The 26,880-nt window shown below is 46.4% G+C and overlaps 1 protein-coding gene and 1 long non-coding RNA gene across 2 annotated transcripts in view; one reads left to right on the plus strand and one right to left on the minus strand.

The window, feature by feature from the left end:
- The window catches only part of LOC117508169 (calsyntenin-2-like), a 1,041,373-nt gene that overhangs the window by 841,266 nt on the left and 173,227 nt on the right, over window positions 1–26,880 (minus strand). The gene's annotated exons all lie outside the window — the stretch shown is intronic.
- On the plus strand, window positions 579–25,105 carry LOC117508173. The gene is made up of 3 exons (XR_004560003.1): window positions 579–592; window positions 2,319–2,321; window positions 25,011–25,105. It is a non-coding gene; the product is annotated as an uncharacterized LOC117508173 (long non-coding RNA).

A 26,880-nucleotide genomic window follows, 5' to 3' on the forward strand; every position in this document is an offset into this window, starting at 1 on the left:
GGAGGGGTCGTTGAACGACCAGTGGAACGTCGCTGTTACGCGCAGGGTCGACGGGAGGGAGAGCCGCAGCGGCGCCCGGAGGGCGCGCTTCCACCTGCGCGGCGAGAGCCTCCACCCTGCGGTTCAGGAGGACGTTCTGCTCGGTCGTCAAATCCAACCGAGTCGTGAAAGCGGTGAGGATCCGCTGCAACTCACCGATCACCCCTCCGGTGGACGCCTGCGCGCCCTGGTCTTCCATTGGCCGTTCAACAGCCGGTTGACGCCCCTCGGGATCCATGACGTTGGCCGAGATATCCTGTTGTGAAAGTGTAGGGACACGGACCCACAACAGGGGGCATAAATGAACGGACAATGGAGGAAGTCAAATATCAACACTTTACTGTTGTGAAACAAGCACAACAATCACAACCAATAATAATAATTGTAGCGATAAGTCAATCACAACGGTGTCGTGTGGGCAGGCTCGAAGGTAGGAGACGTCCGTCCAAGCCGAACCGGAACCACACGATTTCCTCCGCCACCGAACCCCGGGAATACTGGAGCCGCCAAGTCCCGAACTCCAGGTGGCCACTGCCTCCGCTTGTCGGATCCGGTACTGCTGGCGAGGAACAGAAACAGTCAGATGTGGGTGCGTCTGCACCCAGCAACACGTGGGGTGAAACACCACCTCCACCTCTAGTCAGGAAAAACACTGCAGGAATGTAAGTACTTATCCGTGTAGCAATCTCCTGCTGTTCTTCTCTCTGTACAAAGGCAAAAAGTATTTTCTAGTCAAAGAATAATTCGCTGGCTGGATATGTTACCTTCTGGGTCGAACGATATCTCGGCAAAGAGGTGGAGATGTCGTCTGGCTGATATACCGACACTGATCCGACGAATGGTGACAGCTGTCAAAGATGATGAGCGGCAGCTGTCACTCTGGCTGCTCCTGTGAGGCGGCAGCGCCCTCTGGTGCCTGGAGCCCGCACTCCAGGCAGGGTGCCCTCTGGTGGTGGTGGGCCAGCCGTACCTCCTCTTCAGCGGCCCACACAACAACAGTCATATCATCAGCAAACAAAATACAACTCACAGACTTAGAAACCAAACATATATCATTAATATATAACAGAAACAACAATGATCCAAGGACTGAACCCTGGGGCACCCCACATGTCATCTTCAAAAATTCTGAATTTATCCCATCAATATGGACACACTGATTTTACTCAGAATAACTGAATAACTCTGTTTGTTATGTATTCATCCTGCAGAAGGGGGAGGAATTATACAGTCTGATTGCCACAAGTAGGAAAGACCTCCTATGGTGTTCTGTGGTGCACCTCGGTGGTCTCAGTCTATGGCTGAATGTGCTCTGACAGGACATCAGTGTGGCATGCAGGGGGTGGGAGTTGTTGCCCAGGATGCTGAGTAGCTTCCTCAGCATCTTTCTCTATGACACCTCCACTCCAGACTAAAGCTCAATCCCCAAGACAGAGCGAGTTCTCCTGATGAGTTTAGGCGCCAGGGCTGGGCACAGTTTGAAAAAAATAAATAGCCAGGCATTTAATCAAGGAAATACGGTACCCACTTTCCTCAAATCGGTTAGTGTCAGTGCTAAACTTCATTTCATACCGCCGTTGTGACTGGGCACACCCCGACTGCTCTGTCCAGTACATGTGAGGGGTTTTTAAAGGACATGTCGCACCAAAATCATAACAATTTAGATTTAGGTTGTTAGTGACCATCCGATGATCCATAAGAATTACTTTGTGCATTTCTGTGACCGGTTTCAAAGTGTACGGCATTTACAACAAACAACTGCGGAGACTACCGAAAACAAAGTATTTATGAGTACTCGTGTGTTTCTGTCAGGTGACATGACTATTAGAAGCATCCCAGAATGCGCTTGAATGAAATGTAGCTGCTAACATTAAGAACTAAGGCACAGACTAATTACAGAGTTGACGTAAGTGTGATGTTGTGTTATAATGACTCATTTTTTAGTGAAAACTGTTCATTTTGATGCAGTCATGGTAAAAGTTGCAGGTCTGAGTGCAATCTCAGCTTGAGGTTCAGCTTTGTGCATAATTACTTATAAGTGTTATTATCAATAAAATCTAAAAATACATCTGCTGGGGAAAAACATTGTGGAGACACTCATTCATGTTCACAGCGGCAGTAAAACAGCTGAGAAGAGCAGCGTGCTGAGCAGCTCACACACACATATTCCACATTCATATTCACAGACTCAAAGTAAAAAAAAAAAAGCTTGCCAATGCCACTGAGAAAAACCACTAAAGGGGGGAAAACCTGAACATGCCAGTTTCACCCAGTTGTAGATTGTTTTCCAAATGTAAGCTCCATGTAATCAAGGAAGCTCCCATGCACGCACGCACACTCGCATGTGCAACTGCCGGCTGCAGCTCTGCCTTCAGTTCTCTCATGATTGTGGTATGTGCAGAGAGACTTACAATCATGAGTACTTCTGTGTTGTCTTGCTAAGTGGGCCGTTAAAAACGTGCGACATGTCCTTTAATGGAAATACATTGTGATGGGACAGGACGTTTAGTCCGAAGTGAGCGAAAATCCATGATACAAAATCAGGTATATACGGTGTTTATTACATGGAAAACCATACAGAAACACTGGGACTTTTGCTTTTGTCCATGCAGTGCGAGTATGCAATTTATGTGATGATGGTTTAGGCGAGTTTTACTCTATACATATAGGTCATTCCATATGAACTCAGCCAAAGTCCAGAAATCATCCATGGTCACCAACTCAGATTTAGCTTTAAAAAATTGTGCTGGTGCCTGTACATGTATAATATACACATGCAAAGTTTCAGGTGGAAAATCTTATAGGTTTCTGAACTATGGGCCTTTAAAGAGGTGTTGTTGTGGCTATTTTTTGACACCTCCGAGTTGTGCATTTTCCTGAGTAGCCACAGTTTTGAATGTCAGTATCTCTTAAAGAAGCAAAAATATCTGGCTGAAATTTGCTTTCCTAGGTAATTTGGGCTCAAGCTTTCAGACTCTGTCATCAGAAAAGGCCTATGTCTTCTCGTTTCTGAGTTATTGGTCTATTGGCTATTAATTTATCTTTGAAATTGAGGACGATGGAAAGAAAAATAGTCATTGGTCTTGTTAATACAGATATGTATTGCTGTAATTTATTCTCTCTCTCTCTCTCTCTCTCATTTTCAGCAGCTTTATTTGGGCTCACAATTAAGTAAGTGTGTAAACTGATAAGACCCAAAATCACTCATCTGGTACAACCACAAAGGAACATGTGCTGCTACAGAGCATGTATCTACACATGAACACAAGACACGCACAAGCTGCTGGTGTCTTATTGAGAAGCTACAAATTCATTCACTGCAGAATTTCTCATTCTCCTCCCCCAAAATGTCTCATGTCCATGACAATAATAGTCTTCCACAGTGACCAAGGGCCCATGTCTGTGCAGATTTATATGTACAGTATGTGCAAGTGTATAGATGAGAGTCAGTATCTGTGGAAGAGAAAGAGAAGATAAGGGCCCCTTCACACATAGTGCGAATTTGGTCGATTTGCGCATAAAGTGCGCATGAAGCAGGAATCACATGCAACACGTGTAGAATCGTAGCTGCTTCTAATGCCTCGTACACCTGTTGCTACAACTATTTGTGCACACCAGCGGCTGAAAGACAGAATGTGTGCTGTGCGAGCCCACCGAACCATCTCGCGGCAGGTGTCGGCCAAATTCCAGGTGACACTCATGAATATTTGACACTATCATCACAAAAACAGTCAGCAGATGGTCACTGTAGTGCTGGCAGTGAAATTTGTCTCAGTGCCCCACGAGTGTGGCTTTGGTCTGTGCGCTGAACTGACAGGAGGTGTGGCCACCGACAGAAGCGGTTGTGGCGCTCTTTCTTTCTGGACATCCCAGCTGGACAACACGTACTGTGTTTGGATGGACATGGACTAACAACTGCCCACTGTGACGCATGTGTGTCTGCTTGCTGTCATCACTTGGACATAAATAAAAAAATATATCGCTGTGGCGATGGGCTGCAGCGCCCATTGACAGGCTACCCCAGGTTGAAACGGACCATCAGATCATAACAGGTAGTGGCGATCTGACTGTCACGTCACCCACATGAGCTCTGTTCCACATGATGCAGTGTCACTCCTGCAGCACGCTGTCCACAAGGCACACGTGTCAGGAGTGACACACGCACGGGCCAGCTGGACACGCACAAGCAGATGTGGACATGATGAGATAAACAAACTGCTTCTCATTCATGTCATTTCATGACTGTACATCTGTGACCATGGGTCATCTATACAGGAACAGATGGATCATATTTGTATTGCCTGCTTGATAAGAGGGATTCAATATAAGGCAATGTTTTTATATGGTGTGTGCTTTTATTTCTTTTTAAATACGTCCATGTCCTTCCTGATATCAGACATTTTCCTGCACCTTTCACAGGCCAGCAATGGTAGGTCAGTGGTAAAGTTTCTGACTGGCAATCAGAGCTTTTGGAAAGTGCAGGTTCAAATCCCATGGGTGACATGTATTTCTTTATTTTTTTTATTTTCACAGCAGCTGCTGGCACATGCACAAACCGTCACACTGGCATCGTGCACGCCTGCCCGTTGGCGTGATGTTCATGATGCGCTCATATGAGCTGTTCCGATGGGAGTTGCCCTGAGTTGTACATGCACTATGTGTGAAGGGGCCCTAAGGAATGGACATCCATTAGCTCCAGGGCAGAGCTGTGGATGGCAATTGTTGGCATTGGAGCAATTGTCCTGATTGAGCTATGAGTCTTTCTTGGGTCAAAAATAACAATTTTACACTTTTTCCAGGCAAAAAGCCACACCCACAACCAGAAATCGATACTGTGTATGAGCATGTTTATTAATGAATCTATTGATGTGTTGGACGTTCCTCAAACAGTTTTCTAGTGATTGTAATAAGTAATTTAGCAATGCTGCTGTTTGCTGTGGAAATACAAGATGCAATATTGAAACAAAACTGCAATGCAAAACTGTGGCACAAACAAAACAACCAGGACAGAGTAGGATGTAATGGTGCAATGGAAGGGAGCTGTATGCCAGAAAATAATCCAAATACAACAAAGTCAATCAGAACAATAATGCTACTATTGGATTGCTTGTCTTTTTGTTTGTTTTTGTCTACATACATTTGAAGGCTTTAATATGTGAATACATGCAAGGAGCTTGTGACATCCTTTTCAGGAGGTAAACACAAAACAAAACAAATCTAATGCCATGTTCAGATAATTTGCAAGTTAAAGCATTTAACTGGCCATCATGTTGTCGAGTGGAAACAGTTACAGATGTGCAGTCTTGTTTCTGTTGAGCCTAATCTTCCAAATAACAATAATAATAACAAAAATAATAATTATCCAGCACATTGTATGATACTGTGTTTTGTTGTGTTATTATCCCCTCCGGGCTGTAGCCGAAAGCAGAATAGTGTTCTACCACGTGTATTGCTGGTAAAATATTTGTCAAAAACATGGCTTTGGCTTTGCTCATACACTTCAAAGCATCATGGGGATTTCAGTTTGATTTGGGAGAAACTGGACAGTACTTTGTCCTCACAACTCTCTTTGTTTATCCCTCTCTAAATCAGTCAGCACTCTCAGCCTTCCTCTCATCTTCCACTCTCCATCCATCTCCGTCTCACTTTTTCCACACTGGCACATTGGAGTGGGCACCCCCCGGCTGTGGAAACTGCCACAGGAAGCCAGGCTGCTTCCCAGCTTTCTTTGGCACCATCATTTTTTTTGTTTTTGACACATTCAACCTCAGGCAATAACTCTCACACTCCTTCCCTTAATCCGTTTCAGTCTCCGAGCCCACCAAATCTCTGTCGTTCAGCTCCTGCCCCTTCTTTATCTCACTCCCTCACCTGCTTATTTCTATAGCTGCTGCCAGATGTTTGCACCCACTCGATTTTTGTCTGATCCTTCCTCATCTCACCCCCTACAGAACCATCTCCCCGCCTATCAATCCTTTTATCTCCACCTCAAAAACAGATGAGTGGTTCACATTCACTTTACAATAACACTTATCTCTGCCAGATCCTCCGCCGCCTTAATACCCTCTGATCAATAGCTGTTATATAGCAAACAAATGGCTGCAGGAGCCAAACATTTGTCAGAGTACAGTGCATATTGGTGTTTTCCACCTCACAATCTAATGCAATGACTAATTGGATTCATAAATTGATTTGGTGGTGGTTGGGGAATTATCAAGCAGTTTAGAGTGGAGGGGAAAATTGACAGGGCAATACAGGGCATCCGGAAAGTATTCACAGCGCTTCACTTTTTCCACATTTTATGTTACAGCCTTATTCCAAAATGGAATAAAATTTTTTCCCTCCTCACAACACCCCATAATAACAACATGAAAACACTTGTTCTTTTTTAATAAATTAATTCAAAGAAAAAAAAAGAAAAAAGAAATCACATGTACATAAGTATCCACACCCTTTGCTCAATACTTTGTTGATGCACCTTTGGCAGAAATTACAGCCAGACTTGAATATGATGCTACAAGCTTTGCTGCACCTTTCAAGTTCCATCAGGTTGGATGGGGAGCACCGGTGCACAGCCATTTTCAGATCTCTCCAGAAATGTTCAATCAGATTCAGGTCTGGTCCCTGGCTGGGCCACTCAAGGACATTCACAGAGTTGTCCTGAAGCCACTCCTTTGATATCTTTGCTGTGTGCTTAGGGTCATTGTCCCGCTGAAAGATGAACCGTTGCCCAAGTCTGAGAGCGCTTTGAAGCAGGTTTTCATCCAGGGTGTCTCTGTGCATTGCTGCATTCATCTTTCCTTCAATCCTGACGAGTCTCCCAGTTCCTGCTGCTGAAAAACATCCCCACAGCATGATGCTTCCACCAACATGCTTCACTGTAGGGATGGTGCCTGGTTTCCTCCAAACATAATGCTTTGCATTCACTCCAAAGAGTTCAGTCTTTGTCTCATCAGATCAGAGACCTTTGTTTCTCATGGTCCTTCAGGTGCCTTTTGGCAAACTCCAGGTGGGCTGTCATGTGCCTTTTACTAAGGAGAGTCTTCCGTCTGGCCACTCTACCGTACAGGCCTGATTGGTGGATTGCTGCAGAGATGGTTGTCCTTCTGAAAGGTTCTCCTCTCTCCACAGAGGAATGCTGGAGCTCTGACAGAGTGACCATCAGGTTCTTGGTCACCTCCCTGACTAAGGCCCTTCTCCCCCGATCGCTCAGTTTAGACAGGCAGACAGCTCTAGGAAGAGTCCTGGTGGATCTGAGCTTTTTCCATTTACGGACGATGGACAGTGACCCTGTACTCATTGTGACCTTCAAAGCAGAAGAACTGTTTCTGTACTTTCCCCAGTTTTGTGCCACAAGACAATCCTGCCTCATAGGTCTCCAGACAATTCCTTTGACTTGATGCTTGGTTTGTGTTCTGACATACACTGTCACCTGTGAGACCTTACATGTGGACAGGTGTGTGCCCTTCCAAACCATGCACAATCAACTGAATTTAAAAATCTAAAAAAAAAAAAAAAAAATTCTTTCACATTGACATTATCAAGAATTGTGTGTAGAATTTTGAGGGGAAAAATTAATTTCATCCTTTTTTGGAAAAAAGGCTGCAACAAAATGTGGAAAAAGTGACATGCTGTGAATACTTTCCGGATGCACTGCAGATGGATCCCTAAGTGGATCCACGTCTGTAGGTGGGTTCAGTCATGTGCATCATGCCGTGCTGCTACTCTCACGCTGCTTGTATAGCATTTTATAAGGAAAAGTATTACTTTAGAATCCACTCATTGGCTCTGAAGTACTGCAGAAAGTTTATTATCATCACTCTCCATTCTCCACTGTGCTAAACTGGATGTAATCCTACTGGGACTGACAGAGCCTGAAGTTTAGAATAGGCATAATCACAAATCCTTTCAATGAGAGCTGGCTAACTGAAATTATATTGGAAAATGAAAAGAAGTTTGGAGGACAAAATGACAATCACCTTATTGAAGATTGTGATGCTATTGCAGCAGTGTGAGGAGAAAAATCCATTATACTGATGAGATGAGCATGAGTTTGGATTATGGTTATTGTGAAGAACAGTGATCTTCATTTGGACACCATAATTCTACCAACAGTAGATACTGGTTATCGCCAACAGACCCCTGCTTGTGATACAAGGTACAGAAGAGAAAGACAAGTAAATGTTGATCAGATTTTACCTGAGGCCATCAAATATGGCAATCGGGTATTGCGAAGGCTTTGCGTCCGTCCATCTGTCTGTCTGTGCTCAGTATAAGTCCAGTCCTATTACTGCCAGAGTCTTAGAGTCTTCAGATTCACAGGGAACATTCTTGGTACACAGACCTTGGACAAGTTAAAAGATAGCTAGCCTTGACCTATTTTAAGTGCTATTTTAAGAGGTTTCAAAAGTCACATTCTGCTCCTATTTTTATGCTCTGAAACATGCAAATCCATTTTTTTTTCTTTTTTTTGTGAGGGGAGGGGGAGACAGCCAATCAGAGTGGAGTGGCACTGGCTGGTCTCTCTGGTGTGCCAAAACCGCTTAGTTTATGGTTAAATATAACATCTTTCTCATATATTATGGAAAAGCTACAGCCACATAAACACTTCTAAAACTGAAAACACTGTTTTTGTACCCCAATAACATCTCGGAGACATCAGCATTCACGCTAGCTTCCACTAACTCAAAGCTAACTTCCGCGTTTGTCAAAAGCTCATGTATGTTTACACACCCTCCTGCAGACACCGTTAAAACATTTAATAAGAAAAACAAAATGTCTGAGTCATTGACTGAGTTTATTCTGCAACATCAATATAAACATACAGAGGTGAATGTGTCAATGATACCCTGATAACACAATAAAGCATAAACACTTATTTCCATTGTGGTCCTTGAGAAATTTGGACTTGATTGAACACGTACAAATTGTAAATAAGACAATAGGATTGTAATCTTCTTCTTCTTTGTCTTTCGGCTGTTCCCGTTAGGGATCGCCACAGCAGATCAATCGTTTCCATCTCACCCTGTCCTCTGTATCTTCCTCTGTCACACCAACCACCTGCATGTCCTCTCTCAGCACATCCTCCTCTTTGGTCTCCCTCTTCTCCTCCTGCCTGGTGGCTCCATCCTCAGGATCCTTCTCCCTATATACCCTGGGTCCCTCCTCTGCACATGTCCAAACCATCTCAATCTCGCCTCTCTGACTTTGTCTCCAAACCGTCCCACCTGAGCTATCCCTCTGATATGTTCATTCCTAATCTTGTCCATTCTTGTCACTCCCAGAGAGAATCTCAACATCTTCAGCTCTGCCACCTCCAGCTCTGCCTCCTGTCTTTTTGTTAGTGCCACTGTCTCTAAACCATACAACATAGCTGGTCTCACTACTGTTTTGTAAACTTTCCCCTTCACCCTTGCTGATATTCTTCGGTCACAAATCACTCCTGCCACCTTTCTCCACCCACTCCACCCTGCCTGCACTCTCTTCTTCACCTCTCTACCACACTCTCCATTACTTTGAATAGCTGACCCCAAATATTTAAACTCATCTACTTTCACCACTTCTACTCCTTGTAACTGCACTATTCCACTGGGCTCCCTCTCATTCACACACATGTACTCAGTCTTGCTTCTACTGACTTTCATTCCCCTTCTCTCCAAAGCATATCTCCACTTCTCCAGACTAGACTCAACTTGCTCTCTACTCTCACTACAGATCACAATGTCATCTGCAAACATCATAGTCCATGGGGACTCCTGTCTGATCTCATCTGTCAACCTGTCCATCACCACTGCAAACAAGAAAAGACTCAGAGCTGATCCTTGGTGTAATCCCACCTCCACCAAGAATGAGTCTGTCATTCCGACTGCGCATCTCACCGCTGTCACACTATTCTTGTACATGTCCTGCACTACCCTAACATACTTCTCTGCCACTCCAGACTTCCTCATACAATACCACAACTCTTCTCTTGGCACCCTATCATAAGCTTTTTCTAAGTCCACAAACACACAATGTAACTTTCTGTCCTTCTCTGTACTTTTCCAACAGTATTCTCAGAGCAAACATTGCATCTGTAGTGCTCTTTCTCAGCATGAAACTGTATTGCTGCTCACAGATCTTCACCTGTTTTCTAAGCCTAGCTTCTACTACTCTTTCCCATAACTTCATGCTGTGGCTGATCAGCTTTATGCCTCTGTAGTTACTGCAGATCCGCACATCACCCTTGTTCTTGAAAATAGGAACCAGCACACTTTGTCTCCACTCCTCAGGCATGCTCTCACTTTCCAAGATTTTATTAAACAATCTGGTTAGAAACTCTACTGCCATCTCTCCTAGATATTTCCATGCCTCCACTGGAATGTCATCTGGACCGACTGCCTTTCCACTCTTCATCCTCTTCATAGCAGCCCTCACTTCTTCCTTGCTAATCTCTTGTACTTCCTGATTTACTCTCACCACATCATCCAGCCTTTTCTCTCGCTCATTTTCTTTATTCATCAACTCTTCAAAATATTCCCTCCACCTTCTCAGCACACACTCCTCACTTGTCAGCACATTACCATGTGCATCTTTTACCACAGACAATAGGATTGTAATAATTAATATAAATACCAATAAATGTATAATGAATTTTACAGACAGACAGACAGACAGACAGACAGACAGATAGATAGATAGATAGATAGATAGATAGATAGATAGATAGATAGATAGATAGACAGATAGACAGATAGATAGATAGATAGATAGATAGACAGATAGACAGATAGATAGATAGATAGATAGATAGATAGATAGATAGATAGATAGATAGATAGATAGATAGATAGATAGATAGAGTTTGCACAGAGATACCAATTAAACAACTGTAAATTATGAAGACAACAATGCTCACACAGCCGAGGGTATTTTTGCACTGTGTTATATTTAAACTTGTGTACGGTAGTGGGCACATTTCAGCTAATTAGCTAACAGCTAATTAGCAAACCTTAACTTTTCAATTCCATTTGCTCATTTAATAATTTCTTGATCAGAATCTGGTCTTGGCATCTGAAACCTTTTTGGAACATTCATGTTTACGGAACAGTATATTACAGTTTCTGCTTTTTTAAGTCTATTTTTAATTTTTCATGGTTTTAGAGTCAAAAATGAAAAACCCAAACAAGAAAAAAACAACAAATGCCAAAGCTAAATTCATGGACTAAACATTAGTGGAAGCTTCAACTCAATATTTTTAGAGGTCTCGTGTTATCACAGTTAACTTTTCCATTAGCAGATATCTTAACTTTTAGGTTAGCAATGCCCACGACTGCTTCTATGCATGTAGGAGGTGATGTCAGGCAAAACGTACATTGTGAAGTAAAAAATCCTGTGAAAGTTGCAGGTTATAGTTTCTTGCTTTCCAATAATGTCACTGACAAAAGAACACAACCTTTCCTTAGTGGTGAGATTCAGAACAGGGACAGGGCTGATTTTATTTGGCAGTTACCATAGTGATGATGTGCCTGTCACAGCTATCTGTGGATGCTCAAATCCTTTCTACCCGCTGAGGGGCAAGTTGCGTGGCAGTGGTGAGCCACAGTATCAGACCTGGCACCAACGCAGTCAAGTGGACATGGCACGCTGCCCTGCCAGAGAGGCTTAAGTGTGTTTCTTTGTGCAGTGCTCAGAAGTGTGCCGCAATTACAGTCTATACACTGGAGAAGGCCTGTTGTTAGTTTGAGAGATAGCCCAAGCCTTTCTAAAATAAGAAAACATTTAAGTGCTACATGAAAGTGATGAGTATGAGCCAGAAAAAAAAATTAACAACTTAAGATTTCCCACTCTTATTTTGTCCGTCTTGGGGTTCCTTCATCTAGCAGCAAAACTAAAACAGCTGGAAACTGAACTAATTTTAAAATGCAGCTGTGAATCAAGTTCAACATGACTGTTTGCCTAAATATGACCATAGATTTGGCTCAACTACAGAAAAACAATAAGTATGATTAAATTACTTTGTGGTCCAAAAAGACTGTTTATTATATATGTTAACCACAAAAGGCTGTCTTCACGTTCATTAGTTAGCATCATTTATCTTAAGGGAACCTGGGCATCACTCTTAAAGCTAAACTGCTTTGAATTTTTCACAATTTATGTCAACAGAAAATTTGTCACCACCGTAATATTCACACACACACACACACACACACACACACACACACACACACACACACACACACACACACACACACACACACACACACACACACACACACACACACACACACACACACACACACACACCTTCAACCGCTTTATCCAAGACTGAGTTGTGGGGGGCTGGAGCCTATCCCAGCAGTCATAGGGTGTGAAGCAGGGTAAACACCCTGGACAGGACTCCAGTCTGTCACAGGGCCACATATAGACAAACAAATATATAAAGAAACAAGCACATTCACACTCACACACACACCTATGGACAATTCAAAATTTCCAGTTCACCTAACCTATATGTCTTTGGATGTGGGAGGAAGCCGGAGCACCCAGACAGAACCCATGCAAATACTGAAAGTACACACACAAGGTCAGTCTCTCTCTCTCTCTCTCTCTTCCTCTCTCACACACACACACTCTCTTTCTCTCTCAATTTCAATTTGCTTTATTGGCATGAATGTGTTAGAACAATATCGCCAGCAATAACACATGGGTGATTCTTTAACTACGGGCACTACTGGCCTTGTAAATGTAATTTCCACCACACCATTGCCTTACAATATAAAGCGCCTTGGGGCAACTGTTTGTTGTGATTTGGCGCTATATACATGTGCTCTGATGTCACTGTTTATCTCCAGAGAAACTACCCAAACAATCTTTCATACAAACTGTTTAAAGGGACATTACAGTGTTGTGGTGGAAATTACGGCAATAGTGTGGGACAACTACAATGTGTTTAAAAAAATCACAACAGTTGTATGACATCGAATACCCCAATTATGTTTTGATTATTTTACTGATATTTTATTCATAGATATTTTAAAACATTAGAAAAAACGTTTCTTTACCATTCATTTTTATCATTGAAGATGAAAAGTCTGGGTGTGGGACAAGCACAAAACGGCAATATTTGCATATAATGATGCTGAAAAAAGGTGAAAAAGTCATCATAGACTACTAGAACAAAGTTCTTAACACACTTTCTGTTGTGTGGGCCACTGAAGAGGAGGTACTGCTGGCCCACTACCACCAGAGGGCGCCCTGCTTGGAGTGCGGGCTCCAAGCACAAGAGGGCGCCAGACCCAGAGGAGGTGACAGCTGTCACTCATTACTCCAGCTGTCACTCATCTACACCACCATATAAGCCGGACTGCAACTCCACCTCCCCGCCGAGAAATCGACTACCAGTACTAAGGTAATTTCTCTGCTGACTGACACATTGTGTAACCAACTGAACTTCTGTTGCAGCCGTTTTCCTGAAGTGTTTCCTTGTCTGGAGGATTGGCGTTTTGGTGTGACAGTGACGGCTTCACCTCGCACCCCGTCCCAGACAAGTGGTTGATCAGGAGCTGCACGAGTGTGTGTGATTTGGAGGTGGAGGTGCTCCCTCCTAACGGTGTCTGGACTGTTAATTACTGAGTGTGCGGACTCACACTCACACATTATCTTTCTGTTTTCTGCCAGCAGTACCAGGGTCGACAGCCGAAGACAGAGGCCACCTGGGGACTCGGGACTTGGCGGCTCCGGTGTTCTTCAGGCCGTTGGTGGTGGAGGCCGTGTGGGACGCGGCTTCTCTCTCGTCGGGCGTCTTCTATCTTCGAGCCTGCCCACACGTCACCTGGTGTTTATTGACTGTGAACATTAAGACACGTTTCGTTGTGTAATATCACAACATTAAATTGTTACCTTTTGGCTTACTCATTGTCCGTTCATTTGCGCCCCCTGTTGTGGGTCCGTGCTACGACACCTTCACAACAGGATTTCTCGGCCATCGTCATGGACTCCGAGGGGCGTCAACTCCAGCTTGAACGGCCAATGGAAGAGCCAGGAGCGCAGGCGTCAGCGGGAGGCGGGTTGAGTGAGCTGCAGCAGATCTTAACCGCCTTCAAGGCCCGGTTAGTATTTGTGACCGAGCAGAGTGTCCTCCTTAATCGGAGGGTGGAGGCTCTCACCGCCAGGGTGGAAGCGCGCGATCAGGGCGCTGCTGCAGCCACTCCTCTGGCTGGTCCTGGGCCCGTATTAGACGTTCCACTGGTCGTTCAACGAACCCCCCCACCGTCCCCTGAAGCATACATAAGCCCTCCGGAACCGTACGGGGGCTGTGTCGAGACGTGCGCGGACTTCCTCATGCAGTGTTCGCTCGTCTTTTCACAGCGCCCCGTCATGTACGCATCAGACGCTAGCCGGGTGGCTTATGTTATTAATTTGCTTCGAGGAAAGGCACGCGCATGGGCTACGGCGCTTTGGGAGCAGAATTCACGGCTCCTAACGTCTTATACTGGGTTCGTACGGGAATTCAAACAAGTGTTTGATCATCCCAACAGAGGCGAGACCGCTTCGAACGTGCTGCTGTCGATGAGACAGGGGCGCCGTAGCGCAGCCGAGTATGCAGTCGACTTCGGCATCGCGGCAGCGAGGTCCGGCTGGAATAACGTTGCGCTCCGCGCCGCCTTTGTAAATGGACTGTCCCCGGTCCTTAAGGAGCACCTACTGGCCAAGGATGAACCGCGGGAATTCGACGGGCTGATCGATTTGGTTATACGTTTAGACAACCGTTTAAATGAGCATCGTCGGGGGCAGGCCGGGGGGCGTGACCGGGCACGAGCCGTCCCTCCCCCTTCCGGTTCCGACAAGGTGACGTCGTCCCCACGCTTCACTGCCAGAGAGCTCCGTGTGGCTACGGCTCCCCCTGCTGAGGAGGCTAGGGACACGAGCAGGGCCAAATTAAGATCAAAAATCAGACAAAGGAGGCTGGCACGCGGGGAGTGTTTTGTCTGCGGCTCTTGTGAGCACATGCAGAAGGACTGCCCTAAAACGGTCAATCTACAACGCCCGTCCTTAGAAACTGGGCTAAGAGTGGGTCATAACACGCACGCGGGAAAACCCCGCAAATCTGCACGAATCCCAGTAACAATCCTTTGTGGGGATTTAACCCTTCATGCCCCAGCACTGATAGACACAGGGTCTGAAGGGAATCTGCTGGACAGCAGATGGGTAAAGGAAGTAGGGCTCCCTCTGGTGGCTCTGCCGGCACCATTGCAGGTGCGAGCACTAGATGGCACCCTGCTTCCATTAATCACACATCAGACACAACCAGTGACTTTGGTTGTGTCTGGGAATCACAGGGAGGAGATAGTGTTCCATGTAACACCTTCTACCTCCCGAGTGATTTTGGGCTTTCCATGGATGGTGAAGCACAATCCCCGGATTGATTGGCCGTCTGGGGTTGTGATGCAGTGGAGCGAAACCTGCCACCGGGAGTGCTTAGGATCCTCGGTTCCTCCCGGCACCACGGCTAATGAGGAGGTCAAAGTTCCCCCCAATCTATCGGCGGTGCCAAGGGAGTACCACGATCTTGCTGACGTTTTCAGCAAAGATCTGGCACTCACTCTTCCCCCGCACCGACCGTATGATTGTGCCATCGATTTGGTCCCGGGCGCTGAGTACCCGTCCAGTAGGTTGTACAACCTCTCACGTCCGGAACGCGAATCAATGGAGACCTACATCCGGGACTCCTTAGCTGCCGGGCTGATCCGGAACTCCACCTCCCCGATGGGTGCTGGTTTCTTTTTTGTGGGCAAGAAAGACGGCGGACTCCGTCCATGCATTGATTACAGAGGGCTGAACGAGATCACGGTTCGCAACCGATACCCGTTACCTCTGTTGGATTCAGTGTTCACGCCCCTGCATGGAGCCCAAATTTTCACAAAATTGGATCTTAGAAACGCGTACCACCTGGTTCGGGTCCGGAAGGGAGACGAATGGAAGACGGCATTCAACACCCCGGTAGGTCATTTTGAGTACCTGGTCATGCCGTTCGGCCTCACTAACGCCCCCGCGACGTTCCAAGCTTTGGTAAATGACGTCTTGCGGGACTTCCTGCATCGGTTCGTCTTCGTATATCTGGACAATATACTCATCTTTTCCCCAGACCCTGAGACCCATGTCCAGCATGTACGTCAGGTCCTACAGCGGTTGTTGGAGAACCGGCTGTTTGTGAAGGGCGAGAAGTGCGAGTTCCACCGCACTTCTTTGTCCTTCCTGGGGTTCATCATCTCCTCCAACTCCGTCGCCCCTGATCCGGCTAAGGTTGCGGCGGTGAGAGATTGGCCCCAACCGATAAGCCGCAGGAAACTACAGCAGTTCCTAGGCTTTGCAAATTTCTACAGGAGGTTTATTAAAGGTTACAGTCAGGTAGTTAGCCCCCTGACTGCCCTGACCTCCACCAAGGTCCCCTTCGCCTGGTCGGATCGGTGCGAAGCCGCGTTCCAGGAGTTGAAACGTCGGTTCTCGACTGCACAGTTCTGGTGCAGCCTGATCCTGATCGCCAGTACATAGTAGAAGTGGACGCCTCTGACTCAGGGATAGGAGCCGTGCTGTCCCAGAGCGTGGAGGCTGATAAAGTCCTCCATCCTTGTGCCTTTTATTCCCGCAGGTTGACCCCAGCTGAACGGAACTATGACGTCGGCAATCGGGAACTTCTTGCGGTGAAGGAGGCTCTTGAAGAGTGGAGACACCTGCTGGAGGGGGCATCGTTGCCCTTCACGGTTTTCACGGACCATCGGAACCTGGAGTACATCCGGACCGCCAAGCGGCTGAACCCCAGGCAAGCCCGCTGGTCTCTGTTCTTCGGGCGCTTTGACTTCCAGATCACGTATCGCCCCGGGACCAAGAACCAAAAACCAGATGCATTGTCCCGGGTGCACGAAGAAGAAGCCAAAGCGGGGCTGTCGAACCCCACCGAGACCATCATCCCCGAGTCCACTGTCGTGGCCACCCTCACCTGGGACGTGGAGAAGACCGTCCGGGAGGCCCTGACAAGGAGCCCGGACCCGGGGACTGGCCCCAAGAACAGACTGTACGTCCCACCAGAGGCAAGAGCTGCCGTATTGGACTTCTGTCACGGGTCCAAGCTCTCCTGTCATCCCGGAGTGCGTAGGACCGTGGCAGTAGTCCAGCAGCGCTTCTGGTGGGCGTCCCTGGAAACCGACGTCCGGGACTACGTCCAGGCCTGTACCATCTGCGCCAGGGGCAAGGCAGACCATCAGAGGACGACGGGACTCCTCCAACCCCTGCCAGTGCCTCATCGCCCCTGGTCTCACATCGGCCTGGACTTCATCACGGGCCTCCCACCGTCCCAGGGCAACACCGTGATTCTCACGATAGTGGACCGGTTCTCCAAGGCAGCCCACTTCGTGGCCCTCCCGAAGCTCCCGACGGCCCAGGAGACGGCTGACCTCCTGGTCCACCACATCATGCGGCTGCATGGGATACCATCGGACATCGTTTCAGATCGTGGTCCCCAGTTCTCTTCACAGGTGTGGAAGAGTTTCTGTAAGGAACTGGGGGCCACCGTGAGTCTCTCGTCTGGGTACCACCCCCAGACCAACGGCCAGGCAGAGCGGGCTAACCAGGAGTTGGAACAGGCCCTTCGCTGCGTCACCTCCGCGCACCCGGCGGCCTGGAGTCACCATCTGGCCTGGATCGAGTATGCCCATAACAGCCAAATCTCGTCTGCTACCGGCCTCTCCCCTTTTGAGGCATGTTTGGGGTTCCAGCCCCCATTGTTCCCGCTGGTGGAGGGAGAGGTCGGTGTGCCCTCGGTCCAGGCCCACCTCAGGAGGTGCCGCCGGGTGTGGCGGACCGCCCGCTCTGCCCTATTAAAGGCCCGGACGAGGGCCAAAACCCATGCGGACCGCCGACGTTCCCCGGCCCCCACATACCAGCCCGGGCAGGAGGTGTGGCTGTCAACAAAGGACATCCCCCTCTGTGTGGACTCACCCAAATTAAAGGACAGATACATCGGCCCATTCCCCATCCTCAAGATCATCAACCCGGCCGCAGTGAAGCCGGGAGTCGGAGCTTCACTGCGGCCGGGTCCACCCTGTTTTCCACGTGTCCCGTATCAAGCCACACCACACCTCGCCCCTCTGTGCACCTGGCCCTACGCCGCCTCCTGCCCGGCTCATCGACGGGGAGCCTGCTTGGACGGTCCGCAGGCTCCTGGACGTCCGTCGTAAGGGCCGGGGGTTCCAATATCTGGTGGACTGGGAGGGGTATGGACCTGAGGAACGCTCCTGGGTGAAGAGGAGCTTCATCCTGGACCCGGCCCTCCTGGCCGATTTCTACAGACGACACCCGGACAAGCCTGGTCGGGCGCCAGGAGGCGCCCGTTGAGGGGGGGGTCCTGTTGTGTGGGCCGCTGAAGAGGAGGTACTGCTGGCCCACTACCACCAGAGGGCGCCCTGCTTGGAGTGCGGGCTCCAAGCACAAGAGGGCGCCAGACCCAGAGGAGGTGACAGCTGTCACTCATTACTCCAGCTGTCACTCATCTACACCACCATATAAGCCGGACTGCAACTCCACCTCCCCGCCGAGAAATCGACTACCAGTACTAAGGTAATTTCTCTGCTGACTGACACATTGTGTAACCAACTGAACTTCTGTTGCAGCCGTTTTCCTGAAGTGTTTCCTTGTCTGGAGGATTGGCGTTTTGGTGTGACAGTGACGGCTTCACCTCGCACCCCGTCCCAGACAAGTGGTTGATCAGGAGCTGCACGAGTGTGTGTGATTTGGAGGTGGAGGTGCTCCCTCCTAACGGTGTCTGGACTGTTAATTACTGAGTGTGCGGACTCACACTCACACATTATCTTTCTGTTTTCTGCCAGCAGTACCAGGGTCGACAGCCGAAGACAGAGGCCACCTGGGGACTCGGGACTTGGCGGCTCCGGTGTTCTTCAGGCCGTTGGTGGTGGAGGCCGTGTGGGACGCGGCTTCTCTCTCGTCGGGCGTCTTCTATCTTCGAGCCTGCCCACACGTCACCTGGTGTTTATTGACTGTGAACATTAAGACACGTTTCGTTGTGTAATATCACAACATTAAATTGTTACCTTTTGGCTTACTCATTGTCCGTTCATTTGCGCCCCCTGTTGTGGGTCCGTGCTACGACACCTTCACAACACTTTCATTGTAAAGATAACTATAAAAGTGTGAAATTTCCCCTTTTTTCTGTTTTTCATACAATATGATCAAAGGACATAATAAGTGCCCGTAGTCTAAGAATCACCCACATAGCAAAATAAATGATTAATTAAATGATATAATAAACAATAGCTACATTCAAAGACAAATAACTGTTATGTGTCGGACGCAGCTCGGAGAACCGACCAGCGTTTGAAGGACCCAGTATGAAATAAGCAGAGCACAGTACAAAGGCTAACTGAATTTAATACATAACAGTGATACAAAAATAACAGAAAGTGCGGTCTGGCGTGGTGCGCTCCCAGCAGCGCTAACGGTCCGGAGCCAGAAGCTGTTCGGACCCAAGGACCCCGCCGACACCCCCCAGGTGGCCGCAACAAACCGAGTCTGTGAAAGAAGGAACCATTATGTGAGTCCACACTCTACACACAGAGAGAACACTTAAAGGTGTACAAACAGCAAACACTTCCTGGCTTGATTACTAATCAGCTTCCCAACCTGCAGGCATGGAACATCCAGTTCACAAAACTCCACTGCAGTGGAAGCCGATACATGACTAACATACAGCTCAATATAAAAAGGTGTGAGGGACACCACATTTACTGACTGTATAAATGTTAGTCACAAAATCTAACGTACCTCAGGAAGTGTGCTGACGAGCGTGAGACCTCACCCCCTCCTCTTTCACAGACCGTGCATCAAACCTGGACGTTCTCTGCATCCACTGATGATGAGATGGCTCTCGAGACGACGATCTCACCTGTCTGGTCACAAGGTCGAGTCTCTGGCCAATACACACTGTATACTCCAGTCTTAAATGCCACCATGTTCCAATCCATATAGATGCACCTCTGCTGTGAGTCCTGATGAGCCGCAGGTGATCAGGGTGAGGTCCTGATAACCTCAGCAACACAGCCACTCAGTCCCAAATGCAAGCCACCTGGAAGGAAAAACAAAAGACAGAAACAAAAAGGCAGCCAGGCCCCCCAGCCATACAACAATAACAGCTGCATGCTGGTGCAATAAGCCACAATTTACGTATGATCCGATTAGTCGACTAATCGCAAAAATAATCGATGACTAGTCGATTATCAAAATAATCATTTGTGACGGCCCTATATTGTACAACAGAATTTCTTTAGAAATCCTCCCCACTGATATTTTTCAGAGACAAGTCAGATTTCTTCTTTTTACTCTGAGACTTATTTGTTTTTTTCCAAACTCAGCTACACCAAAATGACAGCCTTGGTGTCTATGTGTCTTATCTTATTTTCGCCGACATCTCTGTACTCAGAAACCAAGACCAGTGCACATGTCCGTTTGCGTGGAGTGAATGAGCCTGTGATCTCTTGGAATCCCTCTTCCAGGCACCATTATGGCCTCATCTATCACTGCCTGCTGACTCAAGACAAAGCCAGACAGTGTCCCCTTTTTCCATCTAGTCATCTCAACCTGAGGCTTCCCACCTTGAACCGTGTTATCACGTCGCTGAATTCACAGTCATGCAGCCAAACAGAAAAAATAAATAAATAAATAAAAATCCTCACAGAAATGCACAAGCATTCAACATTTTCGTCATCCTCCATCCCTTGTGTACACGCTTGAACGCAACACCTTCTAAATCTGACCACACCCAAACAAGCCATCATCTTTATCACATTTACAAGCAAGGAGTCTCATAGACAAGAAGCATGCATTCCCGTGCGGTGACAGGGAGATAAATAAACACCAAAAATAAATAAAGAAATCGAAATGCACAACATGGTCAGATTGCTGATATGTCAAACAGCTCGCTGCTTATCTCCTTCCTGGCCTGTAAAGCAACGCACAGAGCCATTTGCAATTCTAAATTATGGGTGAGGAGAGGAAACGAGGGCCGTACAGAAAATGGGAGCGATAGTGAGACACAGGTTGAGGGGTTCATGTTGGCTATATTTACTCATGGCCCTTATCAGTCACCATATTAAAGTTGCTTTTCCCACTCTGTTGTCTCCTGCTTCTTCCCCTCCTCCCCTCATGCTGTATTGCAACTGCAATATTGCAACTGGGCAATGAGATGCCAGATAAATGGCATCAGGAGAGCATCGTCATCCCTACAGCCATGTCCATCCTATAATGAGTGTCACTATGCAGGTGTGTTGATAATTATGAATGGTTGCAGAACAGAATATGGTATCTGATGAAAGAATAAGACTATTGGAATAGTTTTCTGAACAGAAAAGAGGGCATTATTTAGCTGATTCTGCAAGTTAGACAACTGGGATCAAGTTGGGTCATCAATTGCTATGGGGAATGCAAATTAGGTGATCTACTTGCATTACTTTAAGGTCTGTAGGCTTATTAAGTTTCATGAGGGAAGAAGTAGAAGTAAGTCTTATATAGACCCTGAGGCCCATTGGTGCTTCCCTTTGGATTACGTATTGTGAAGCAGATGAGAGCCGTAAACTACCTCTGAATGAGATGCCAGTGCGACGCAAGATATTTCCCCAGCCAAGGCTGGCACTCATGTACAGTTGGTGGACTGGGACAATGCTAATGAAGTATCTTGCCCAAGGACACAGACAGGTGATCATGACTGACAACTGAACTGAGGTCCACTTATTGCCAGACCAACTTCTAACTGGTTAGTGCACTTAGTTTCAGTGCGGAAGGTTCCCGGTTCAAACCCCATCCCCACCACATTTCTCCATGTAATGTGGAGTTGCATCAGGAAGGGCATCCGGCATAAAACTTGTGGCAAATCAACATGCAAATCCACATTGGATCTACAGTGGCAACCCTCAAGTGAAAAAAAAAAGGGGGTAGCCAAAGGAACTTACTGACTGTGCACTCCACTCACCGTATCAAAAAACTACAACCTGAAAAATATTGCCCCATGGCGGTACAGTTGGAAAGCGGGAACACAGTGCAAGCAGATACACGATGTGGTTACACATAAACATTGTCCAAAAAAATCATCGGCTGTCCTCTGCCCAGCCTGGAAACCATTACCACTTTCTGCTGTGTGTGGGGGGAACCAAGGCCATCACAGGAGACCCCACACACTGTGCCCACCCTCTGTTTGACTCGAGGAGATGCTACAGGTCAACAAAGTCCCACACCAGCAGGTTTGCTGTCCCACATCCCAAACTTGCCCATGTTTCTCTTTTTGATTGCTGTCTTATTAGGCGGGCGGAGGAGAGTGACAAGCAAACAATGTGTGCAGTGTTTATGAGAAAGAGAATTTACTTGTGAGTTCAGCCACAGCTGTTCACAGTATAAATTCATCTAGCATCCACTAAGCAACCAGCAGGTGGCAGACACATCTGTGGGATACTAGTGTGCCTAGATAGAGAGAGTGGCGTCAACTCAGAACATGATGCCATTTTGGTTCCAACTGCGCTGAACACTGAATGAACCATTGTTTTCAACATTTTTAAAAATCATTTAACCATTACAGCAAGACATCCAGGTACAGGTGCTAAATAAATATAAAAATAGTTAAGCTATCAAATTTACATAAATTTACAATTTATGATGATTAATTTAATTAATTTAAAGCCTGATTTATGCAGCTGCACAGTTTTAATTCTGTCATGCAATGACATGCATGACAGTTTTGTATCTGGATTATATTTTATTCTGGACTAATCTGACCCTCAACAAGCTTTTCTTTCTACAATCATCACCTCCAAATCAAAGGTAAGATGTACAATTTCCTCTTTTTCCGACTTTGTGCTGTAAAGTTGCAGACTTTTCTGATCCATTTTTAATCAGCGTACACATTGCAAAAACTATTATAATATGATGGCAGGTGAAGGATTGCAAGCAGAAAAGTGTCAAATCACAGCTGTGCACGTCAAGCTTCAGGTCCCAGTCTGAACACAGGCTGAAAAAAAAATAAACAGTTGGGCTTTTAATCACAGAAATGACTCTGGCCCCACTTTTCCTCAAATCGGCAAGTATCAGAGTGCTGAACTTTTAATTTGTACCGCTGTTACTGTACACGTCCAGAATGCTTGGAGTTTTTAATAGAAATACATTGCGATTGGACGGGACATTTTATCTGATGTGAGCGAAAAATCCGCTGTAGAAAATCTGTTATATACGGTGTTTATTACATGGAAAACAATACAAAAACTCTGGGACTTTTTTGTCCGGTGACTGTGAATATCTGGTTTATATGATGATGGTTTAGTTGAGTTTTACTCTACATGGGACTGAACAATAAATTTACCACTCAAAGCTTTGACGATGATGTTGGCTTCCATCTCACACGGCTGTATTTATTTTCCCACATTTTTCTTCTGTTCAGATCTGAAGAGAATTTGTACATCTTGAAGCTCTTGCTGTGTCTATTTGTGCATCCAAATGCACAGCAACCCAGCATTTTCAGTGAATAAATAAATAAAATAGCTGGATTCACAGGCAGACACATTAACAGTGAATGCTATTTTGAACCCAAGATGGCACCATGAGCGGACCCGGCGCCACGAGGGGGCGTTTGGGGGCGACGCCCCCTCACGTCATCAACCTCGCTCCCTCGGATGTGAGAGTTATCAAAAATAAAAATAAAAAAGAAAGAAAAAGAAATACTGGAAAATATAGCGCCTCGCAGTTTCGCTGATTTTTTTAGTCCAATTTTGCATGCTTTTTTTTTTCTTTTTTTTTACAGCACATTGTGCTCTGCGTCCTCATCAAGCAGGCCGGTGTTCTGTCGAGATGACGGGACACCTGTTGCGGCACCGCAAAAGGAGAGCACGCGCATTGTGTTCTGCATGTCTGTTTATAAGAATCTTCTCACCCAGAAGAAAAAAGAGCGACAACAACTACCCATAACTGTGTTCTTCACTCGGAAAAAAGACACCTGCAGTGAGGTGTGAGTGGAAAAAGGCGCGACAGTGGCGCAGCGCCAGGACGAAGAGGCGCGATCAGAGGAACTGTGAAATACTGGTCAGTCACTATTAATCATTTCTTATGTGTCGAACCTTGTAGGTTGATCGTTAAAATTAAATTTGTTAGTTCTAAAAGCCATCATAATTATTTATAGGAAAATGCTCTATTTTTATTTCTCAAACAAACATTTGGGCCTGAAAACAGGTTGGTCTTATTTTTCTACTAAGGTTTGAACTTTGAGAGTGTTTATACACGAGAGAAAAGTGAGAAAATGTTAATGCCTGTTTGAGAAAAGTGTATAGTGTGTAGTGAGGGATTTTGCGCTTGTGATGGAGGGCTGTATGTGGAGTTAATCTACTGTCTCGTGTCGTTTCTCAGATCAGTTGTTGGTTTGGTTTTGTGGCATGCAGGAGATCACTTGACCGAGGGTCTATACATTCAAATAATAATAAAAAAATACTGTCATCACTCTTTACTCTTACTCAGTCAGTCTCTTACAATAGTGTAGCCTAAATACACAAGCTTTCTAGGAGCGCACCCAATTCATTACGCACGCTCAGAGGCAGGACCCTCCTGTGCGCACTTTTTTTTTGGGGGGGGCGACCCCGCCCCCTGTGATAAACTCATCGCCCCCTTAATATTATTTTTCTGGCGCCGGGCCTGACAATTACTTACGTGACCGATTTTTTTCGACTCGTCATGTCACTCTCTCAATTAAGGCAAACTGTGGGATAAAAGAGATGTAGTACATATTTAAAGCGAAGGAGTGTATTCATTTAAAAACACACACACACACACACACACACACACACACACACACACAGCACATGGTGGCTGCTCTGCACTTCACAGACAAAGCGAAAGGCTACGCACTTAAAGTGAATCAAGTTTAACTATTCAAAAAACACCTTTATCAGCAGAGTTTTCAGCTGTTCATCAACAGGGTGCACAGCGGATTTATCAATGCGGCTCTTGCGGAAAAGCTGCACTCCACAGCCCAGGTTTTTACAGGGTGTGTTCAAACTTGTAACAGCACAAAAAAATTTAAAATTATCCAGGAAAACAGAGAGGGAACACCCTAAATCTGAAAACCCACATGGTGGCGCTGAGACCAAACATGATGTGTCATTGCTTAAGCCCCTTTCACACTGGACGTGCATAAAGTTGCATTGTGCTGCATATCTATTATGCAGGAATGACTGCGTATGTTGCAGGCGGGGGGGGGGGGGGGGGGGGAGCTTTGGCCTGCCTCTTCTTCTTCTGTGGTTTTGGCCCGCCTCTTCTTCTGTGTTTCTTCTGTGCCCACAAAAAAAAAAGAAAGAAAAAAAAAGCATGTTTGATTTTTTGCGTCCATTTCGCAGACCCTTTTGCGTCCCTCAGCGTATTGCCACATAGGGCTGCATAAGCTCGACGTAGTCGGTACATCACATTACGCAATTCTACGTTGGCCCTGTGTGAAACGGGCTTTAGGGAGAGCCCTGGAATTGCAACCACTAATCTACATTTTTGCTGTGTAAGCCATTCACAGTTACCAGTGCAGGGGGGCTAAATCTCCTTCCTACCACATTGGGAAGTCCAGGGTTGATTTCTTTCATACTCCAAGTTTGATGATTGGGTGCAACACATAGGAGAAGTAGCCTAACAGACAAACAGACAGTGCTCAAATGACAGCACAATGATTCAGGTGGACTGATGGTGACATATCTTGGGAGCCTGGACTGCAACAACAAAACAATGTTGACCGAGCTGCAGAGAACGTCTTTTACATGTTGGGATATTACCAAGAGACCAAGATTAGTGTTAACTCCTCTGTGAGAAGCACGTCACGCATGAGAAGTGTGAGGCAAATTAATATAAGCTGATGCATGACCGCATCAAAAGATCAGGTCTTGTTAAATAATGCAGATCATAAAGTGATTTAAGCTCCTATTAACAGAAAAGCCAATGCAGTTCACTGTGCTACTTCACTGCTTTGATTTACATCAGGCCACGGGGGCAGCCATCACTGTCACTTCCCTTATGAAGGATAATGGGTTCAACTCGCAAACGTTTTTCATGCATTGTAAGTGTATTAGTATTAGCATCCATTGTATCCAGAGCCATATTGTAGCTGGAAAGGAACTTCATCAGCTTCTCCTCTGTTCACCTGCATATTACACCATACTTGACCATGCACCTTTTCCATTTGGACATGGAGTCTTTTCTGTAAACATTTTCGTGTAACTTTAGTAAATGTGCCTCCTTATTTAAAAAAACTCAAAGCAGAGCTATAAAACAGTCAGATTCTGTAGAGACTTTCAAGTCCAGACTTAAGACGCACTTATTTTCCCTTTCATATGGCTAGCATACTGGCATAGTATGTTACTATGCTTTTTACCCATCCATCCATTTTCTTCCGCTTTATCCGGAGTTGGGTCGCGGGGGGCAGCAGCTCAAGCAAAGCCACCCAAGACCTCCCGATCCACACACCTCCCCCAGCTCCTCTGGGGGAACCCCAAGGCGTTCCCAAGCCAGCCGAGAGATGTAGTCCCTCCAGCGTGGACACGCTGCTTTTTACCCTTTTACATCAATTTTATTAGTAAACGGAGCGAGCCGTTTTTAAAGCCCCTTCATGCATAGTGTGAAGTTTGTTTGAATACGGCAAAACAGCGCAAAACAGTTTGAATTAGCGGCCCATGAAACATCGCGCCAAAAGGCAGGCGTGCACGATCCCGGTGCGAGGGTTCGTGCATGTAACGGTGTCTTTCAAGCAGGAGCACAGTGCGAGGTGCACTCCATCGCGCCATTGAT

This window comes from Thalassophryne amazonica, chromosome 4 (assembly GCF_902500255.1).
Source record: "Thalassophryne amazonica chromosome 4, fThaAma1.1, whole genome shotgun sequence".
Lineage (NCBI taxonomy): Eukaryota > Metazoa > Chordata > Actinopteri > Batrachoidiformes > Batrachoididae > Thalassophryne > Thalassophryne amazonica.